The 8,296-nt window shown below is 34.1% G+C and overlaps 1 long non-coding RNA gene across 1 annotated transcript; it reads left to right on the top strand.

Moving 5' to 3' along the window:
- Window positions 1-2,101: 2,101 nt before the first annotated feature.
- Window positions 2,102-6,398, top strand: LOC132056948 (uncharacterized). The gene is made up of 2 exons (XR_009415040.1): window positions 2,102-2,602; window positions 5,926-6,398. It is a non-coding gene; the product is annotated as an uncharacterized LOC132056948 (long non-coding RNA).
- Window positions 6,399-8,296: the final 1,898 nt, after the last annotated feature.

The following is an 8,296-nucleotide window of genomic DNA, read 5'->3' as shown; positions in this document are numbered from 1 at the left end:
GTTAATATTTCTCTATTTAATCTTTAAGCTTTAATGTCATTTAGTGGTTGCAAACATTAAGTGTGCTATTTTACCTTAGCTTTGCTTGGAAAAGAAAGTAAGGGTTAGGAAAGAGTAAATAGCAAGGATTTGGGGCCTTAAACCTCATCTAATAACTTTAGCTCGGAAGAGGGTAGTTAACTTGAGGTTAAATTGATTGTGCTTAATATCACACTGTAAGATTTGGAAAAGCTTAGAGTGAAATTCATTGATTTGGTTGGAAGACTTTCAATGAGATTTTAGAACTCCTTATATATTAACATAAACTTGCTCTTAGTTGTAAAATTGTAAAATACATTGGATTGTTTCTTGAGAGTAATTTCTCTTGTTTTCCTTTGCTTGTGAGGCCATTGATCACTTTACCCGCTTGCTAGTTAGTTTTATCTTTATTAGTTTTTAAATCAAAAAAATCAACTATTGAAAAAGTGTTTGGCTTAGCGTAGTTGGTGATAAATCGTTTACTTTCACAATCGCCTTTATATTGTTCCCTGTGGATTCGACCCCGACTCATAGTTGCGTAAATTATATTGCGACAATCGTGTACACTTTCTCTTTGAGGAGTGGATTTAGACGTTATCAATTTTGGCGCCGTTGCCGGGGAACAATTTGGCGTATTTGAGTTAGTTTGGGATTTAAGCTTACTTGTTTTAGTCCAAACATGTGAATATTTTGTGTAGTTATTTTTTTTGCTTATTTTCTTAGTTTTTGTAACTGGCATCATATAATGAAATTGGTCGGATGGTAATTGTTCATATTTTGATGGCCCTTGTCCTTATTGTGGAGGACCACAGTCATGGTAAAATTGTTTGAATTCTCCCGAGGGCGGATTGTGCGCACAATCCCAAACCTATGAGTGGAGTATTTGCGATTGGTGTGGTGGTCATTGGACTAATTGTGCTTATTTGTCCTTCCCTTCCCCGAACCCCCACAATGACGATTCTACTTTTGATTTTGATGATGATAGGGATATGAAAGTGGAAGAAGTTTCAAATGCTCAAAATGAGAGGATAATGCTCACGTTGGAGACCATTCTTGAAAATGAGGAAAAGTTGAACTTAAAACTCGAGGACTTAAGGGAGGCACTTAATGACTTGACTCAAGCAATTAGTTGCAATGACAAAGCTATTAACATCTTGGAGGATCAAATGAAATTATTGGTTGAGGCTCATAATGCTCACCAACTTGAGGATGTTGAAAGTAGTCAAGAAAGTGTCGGCAACATGGATTTCTCAATGGGTGGATTTTTACAAGTTTTGAATGACTCTCGCCATGATGAATAACTTGACAAAGTGGAAATGGTGAGCCAAGATTGTCTTATGAAACAAGCTCAACAACTTAGAGTCTATGGGCCGGGGATCACCGTGAAGGCATTTCGTGGATGATGAAAGAATTTCTAAAAATTCATGTTGAGCGAAGTCAAGAAGTGGAGCTACTTGAAATTGCCATTCGGGAATTGGAGGCCGAATTGAATGCAAAAATTGAGGCATGTGATGCTCAATATCACCCATGGATAATAGTTTTGAGTTGGTTTCCAATAAGGAAGGGGTCAAGATTGATTTTCAAAACCTAATGGTGAATTGCCAACCGGCCAACCCAAAAATAATGCAAGCCGAGATTGAAGAAATGATAATAGAGTTGAATGGAAGAGTTCATAACATAATTTTTGAAGACTCTAGTTCATTTGTGGGTGAGGATGTCAAAAATGGAGTGAATTAAAAAATGGAGCGTCTTAGACCGCATTCCAACCATTGTTCAGCATTGTGCTTAGTTGATGATATAGAAATTGAATTAACCAAGGATATGGAGGATTTTGGAGATGAAGAACGAAGCGTTTTCATTTTGAAGTTTGCCATGCCAAGAAGACAAAATGACATGCCTCACTTAAAGGCCAACAAGTGCAAAATGCGGTACCCGAGATTTGGCCTCTTTGCTATTCTACCACCGGCCCATGAGCGTCATCGTAATCTTGATTCAAAGTTGGGACGAAAATTCATATCCTCCAAGTGGAGAGAAAAATGGTAAAGTTAACTCACGTCGTGCGATGGCGTTAAATGCGACGCTCTATGGGAGACAACCCATATTTCCTTAATTTTGTAGTTCAGTATAATTTTAATTTTAGATAAGTTTTCTTATATTATTTTTGATTAATAATCTACCAAGTTCATTATTTTTGGACTTCATTTGGACAAGATTATGAAGTAGAGATGTGAACGATTTTGCATTGCACAGTTTGTGCTAAAAAGCTGCAGAAATTGTGTCTAAATCTAAAGCCCATCCGAGTGAAAATTATAAAGGAATTGTTTTGCTCGCTGGTAAGTCCATGACACGTGTAATTCTATCTTTAGTATTCTAGGAAGCAGCATGTTCAGGCAATACAAATTGTGTTTTAAACAAACAACCCCACACATACGGACAAACTAAGGTACCTGAGTTGTTTAGAAAAGAACTTCACCAATTTCCTCTCTTGTAAGTCCCCCTACAACACAGCAAACACACTCATTCCATTCTCACTCACAACTCCACCGTAACTCCACCGCCAGTTGAGGTTTTCAGTGGCGCTAAAGTAAGTTCTCTTTCCTCTCCCCTTCTCTCTCTCTCCCCTCAATCTCTCTATGCTTGCAGTATTTTTTTGCTTTTCCTTCCCTATGATTCGTTTTGATACGCAGTTGAGAGCACAAATTGTGCGATTCTGGTTTTGTTGGTTGATTAATATGTGATTGTGCTTCATTGAACCATAATTCTCAATATTTTGGGAGGGTTGATCACTCATTGTTAGTGCTGAAACTAAGCTAATTGTAGGATGCCTGCAACCTATTCGATGAATTGTCTGAGAGACGATTTCATTCGCCAGTGAAGTCTGAGTAACCCAGCGCTATTAGGAGTTGATAGGGAAGCAATTGTTGGTGGAGATTGCCTAGGTTTGGATCAAATTAGGAGTTGTAACGTGCATCAACCTTTAGAGTGCTTGTGCTTTACGTGATTTTTTCTATGCGCACTCCAATTATTGCTTTATGTTAATTGAGAAGCCTACCCTGTTCTGAATGTCGTTAATTGAGTTTGATCATTGGGACTTGTGTGGCGTTATGCTGATTTGTGGCTTCTCAGTTCATTGATAGGATCTTATGAACATGTATTTTAACATTCTAAAGTTGATTACATGATATGCAATTTTGTCACTGGAAATATGTGCATAGGTTGTGTGAAGCAAAACAATAACGGTGCTTTCTTAGGTATGTTTCATCCCCACGAAGAGTTGGCTTGTATGGATATTCTCCATTGTGATGCCATTATGCAGTAAATGATTTAAAGTGGAGTAATGAGTAGCTTACTACTAAAAAACAGGCAAAAATCGACGGCAAAAACCGACGGACTGCGTCGGTTTTTCAGTGAAAATCGAGGCAACACGTCCGTCGGTTTACGTTACGTCGTCTTTCGAAAACCGACGGAGTCCGTCGGTTATGTAAAAAAAAAAAAACAATTAAAAAACCGAAGGACTCCGTCATTTTTTTTTTTTTTTTTTGGTAATGTAGCAACTTGGAATCGAACCCGGGTATGTTCCTTGGCATTAAAGGGCTCTACCACTAGACCACTTATGTTTTTTGTTCAAATACTTACATTGATTTAATTTATACTATTTTTGCGCTCTAAAAACCAACGGACTCCCTTGATTTTTTTATTAAAAAAATTAAAAAATTAAAAAATAGAAAAAAAACCAACTGAGTCTGTCGGTTTATGTTAGAAAACAATATAAAAAATGATTATATTTTTCGCGCATTTTTTGCGAAAAAATAACAAACATGATCTATCGGTTTCCTTAAAAAAATATTTAAAAAATTATAGAAAAACGTGACGGAATACGTTTTTCTATCGATTTCTGATCGGTTTCTTCCGTCGGTTTTTGCCAATTTTTTAGTAGTGTTAGTGCAATGTTGGATTGATTGGAACATGAGTTGCAGGAAACTAATTCTTTCTTTATTTGTGTTGGAGTACAAACTGAAAAGGGTTACTTGAAATGTACTTTCACATAGATGGCTTCAAATTAACATGGTACAACTCAAGGAGAAGCGAAAGATCTTCCCCTTATGCACTAGCTCAACAACATCATCTTTTCACGGAGTTCTCCTAACTTTTGCTTTAATTATATAGTTACATTGAGGACAATGCAACATTTTTAGTTGGGGGCTGATACTTCATTTTGATAGATATTCTTGTGATGAGGTGTGATATGTCATGATGGATGATAATTTGGTAGATTGACTTTTTTTTTTTTTTTTTTTTAATATTAGTATAATCTTTTTTTTTTTTTTGAACGACTAGCTTCTTTAGTTTTTGTTAGGAGTAAAAGTGGTGTGGGATGTGATTTTTTCCCCTTGACCCATTTTTGGCTTGCTTGGTACCAACACACTTAAGCCTGGGCATATGATTTTTTTTTTTTTTTGAAGGATTAAAGTAATGATTCTTGTTGTGACTTTTAGACTCAATGTTTGGCCCTTAAGTTCACTAGGTAGTCTCTCTAGGCTATAAGTGACTTTCTTTGAGTTCATTTGTTTCAATTGAATTTTGGATACATATTTCACTTGAGTTTGCATGTGCCATGTGTGGTGAGATTTTCGTGAGTTCTTTTGCAATATTTGTAGTCTATAACTTGCCCGGAATGTGTTTCAAGGCGAAATCCTAGACTAACTTGGTTTGAAAAATGACGTTAGGCCTTCCTTGGACCGTTTTTGTGCCTTAAATTGCCTACCCTTGCATACTTTCCCTAGTCAACTCCTTTTGAGCCTTTAACCTTTCTTTGACAACTATATTACAAGTTTTATCATTTTGTTCTTCAATTGATCCATCTCTTAGCATCCTACCTCCCTAAGTACTTTAAAAGTGCAAACATAGGCTAAAAGCCCAAGTTTTGGGGGGATGGTTGGAAAATTGTGATGTGAGAGGTGCTTGAATGGTGAAAAGGTGAGAAGTGAAAGAAAATGCAAATAAAAAATAAAAAAAATTGGGAACTTCCTTGTTATTTTGAAAAAGAAAAGGGAAGGATTGATAAAGAATTGTGAATAAAGGGAAGACTAGTAGGTGAAATGAAAAATGAAGAAAAGGGTGAAAAAGTTTGAAAGAAAGTGTGCTTTGATTGTTGCAAATTGTAGTGCTTAGGGAGGTTTTGGGTCACTCTTACCCAAATTATGCCCTACCTTAACCAAAAGCCTATATTACAACCCTTTAGGTCCTAATTGATTTTGAACCAAGTGTGTCTACATTAGTGGAGAAGTACATGAAGGGCAAGTTTATGGTACTACTTCTGTGCATTTGAACATCTTTGTGTGTGTGTGTGTGTGTGTGTGAGAGAGAGAGAGAGAGAGAGAGAGAGAGAGTTACTTTCCAATTGATAGCCCATAAGTATTTTGAATTGCATTTTATGAGTTTGGGATTCTCTCTTGATTGTGAGGGCACATAAAATTTGAGTGAATTTGATCCAATTTCCTATTGAGAGGAATGAATAATAAAAGTCGTTTGTGATAAAGAGGAAAGTTTTGAAACTTTAGTGTCATGACTTAATTGATAATTTGATTAGTTTGGTATTTGAACGCTTGAAAAAAAATTTTGAGAAGTTGGTGATTCATATGTTTTGGATTAATTGTTAGTACCAATCAAAGTCATGTGTTTGTGCTTAGAGTAGACTTTTTGACGTGGTATGATGTTGGTGCACTATTGAGTTGATTCCTTGGAAGGAGATCGTATGTTTAGAATTGCTTGAGGACAAGCAATAATTTAAGTTTGGGGGTTTGATAAGTTGGTATGTTACCAACTTATCTCTTCTTTAATTTTAAATTTTTGCTAAGCTTGATTGAGAAAATAGTGTATTTAATGTTGTTTACTTCCATTTTACAGGTTCTATGTGATTTAGAAGTGATCGGGAAGAAACCAAGTGAAAATGAGGCAAAAAAGAGCTAAAACGAAGAAAAGGAAAAACTTGCTAGAAGTGCAAAAAATGGTCAGATTTGCAATTTCGAAAATCTAAAATTTTGAGGGTTGTTTTTGTCATTTTCTTTTAGTTGGGAAATTTGCGAATTATAAAAGTGAAGCTTGGGGCAAAATATTTTGATCTTTGGCCATTATTTCAAATGGAGGAACAAGAAACTACACCTAGGGTTCGAAGATTTGGAGTACTCAATGAGAATTTCTTTACCCATTTCTTCAACTCTTGCTTTTATTGTATATCTAAGTGTGTAGCATTTTATTCTATCACTTTAATCTTGTTTATGCAAACATTCATATGTTAAAGTTTGTATTGAATCTCTTGTTTTGCTTATGTATTAAATAATTTTTATTTCTAATGAAGTGTGTTAATGTTTCTCTATTTACTCTTCAAGCTTTAATGTCATTTAGTGGTTGCAAACATTAAAAGAAAGTAAGGGTTAGGAAAAGAGTAAATAGTAAGGATTTGGGGCTTTAAACCTCATCTAATTACTTGAGCTTGGAAGAGGATAGTTAACTTGAGGTTAAATTGATTGTGCTTAATATCACACTATAAGACTTGAAAAAGCTTAGAGTGAAATTCATATATTTAGTTGGAAGACTTTCAATGAGATTTTAGAAATCATTAACTATTAACATAAACTCGCTCTTAGTTGTAAAATTGTAAAATACATTGGATCGTTACTTGAGAGTAATTTCTGTTGTTTTCCTTTGCTTGTGAGGCCATTGATCACTTTTTCCGCTTTCTAGTTAGTTTTATCTTTGTTAGTTTTTAAATAAAAAAAAATCAAATTTTGACAAGGTGTTTGGCTTAGCGTAGTAGGTAATAAATCATTTACTTTCACAATCGCCTTTATATTGTTCCATGTGGATTCGACCCTGACTCATAGTTGGGTAAATTATATTGCGACGACGGTGTACACTTTCTCTTTGAGAAGTAAATTTGGACGTTATCAGTATAGAACTCCATAGAGATTTCTATTAAAAGGGTTTTAATGTTACAATTATATCCAACTATTTGAATAAATAGTTTAGTTTTTGAAGGGCATAAAGGTCGATAAATATTGTAGGGATATTTTGGTTATTCAATATTTAGCGAAAATTGTTTAATCAGCTTTTAATATATGTAGAAGATTTGTGCTTAGCCTTAAATAGTACAAATAACCTCAAAAAGCTGAATTTCCATGACTAAATTAATATTGAAATTGTTTGCAAAATTTGAATTACCTATCACCTTTGATTTAAATATTTAATTATTATTTTGTGTAATGAAGTAGAAAACAAATTCAAAATGTATTAATCCATGTCAATACCTCTTGCTGTGATCCTGTGAACACGCGTATTTTAAAAAACTTTTTAAAATTCCTACATAATTATAAAGTAAATAAGAAAACAAAGAAAAGAGTATCAATACCTTTGCGATTTTGGAAGTTCAATTCTCGCTACTACGTCCATTGGTTTTTCATTACACTGCAAACATTATAGAAGTATGTAATTAATTGGTATTTCTATCACAAGGTGTTTTGTGAAAGAACATATATTAATTTCGTTTGGCCAAGAACATAAGGACGATAATTCCCGGATGTAATATGAATTTATGAGATATTTGCAAAATAAAAAGAATCCTGTTCACAATCTAAAAGCATTTGTAAAAAGAAAATTAAAGTAGTACTATTCAATAAGCTTAATACGACCACTATAGAATTCTAAGTGATTTAGGATAGTAGTCCAAACGAATTATAATTCAAGTCCAATTGAAAAGCCATTTTGAAAAAGAATTCCATCTTTGGACAATTATATCCTACTATACAAATATTTAAGGGAATAAAAGTCGATCAACACTTAGAGGATATTTTCGTCGTTCAACATTTAGCGAAAATTATTCGTGCTTTTAATATATGTAGATGTAGATAGATAGATAGATTAAAATATCTATTTTTATATGCACGAGTTTAGCAGGGCATCCAACTACGTGTATATATATATATATATATATATATATATATATATATATATATATATATATATACACACATAGATGCTTTCAAATCAATATTTAACCTCTAAAGCATCACTTGGGATGGGATAGAGAGCCTATCAATCAGAACAAACAGATCCACTTGAAAGTTGAAACTCAATGAAGAAGCTAATTTAGATGTCAAAAGTTTGATCACAGGGTTTGGGTGGAGGAGAGGACCAGGATAAAATTCAAAAGGACGACCTAGATGACCATGTTTCAATAAGAAAAGTGTACATTCAATTGAAGAAAAAAAAATCATATATC

Source organism: Lycium ferocissimum, chromosome 5, assembly GCF_029784015.1.
Source record: "Lycium ferocissimum isolate CSIRO_LF1 chromosome 5, AGI_CSIRO_Lferr_CH_V1, whole genome shotgun sequence".
In the NCBI taxonomy this organism is placed as follows: Eukaryota; Viridiplantae; Streptophyta; class Magnoliopsida; order Solanales; family Solanaceae; genus Lycium; species Lycium ferocissimum.
This window is presented reverse-complemented; position numbering and strand designations above follow the sequence as displayed.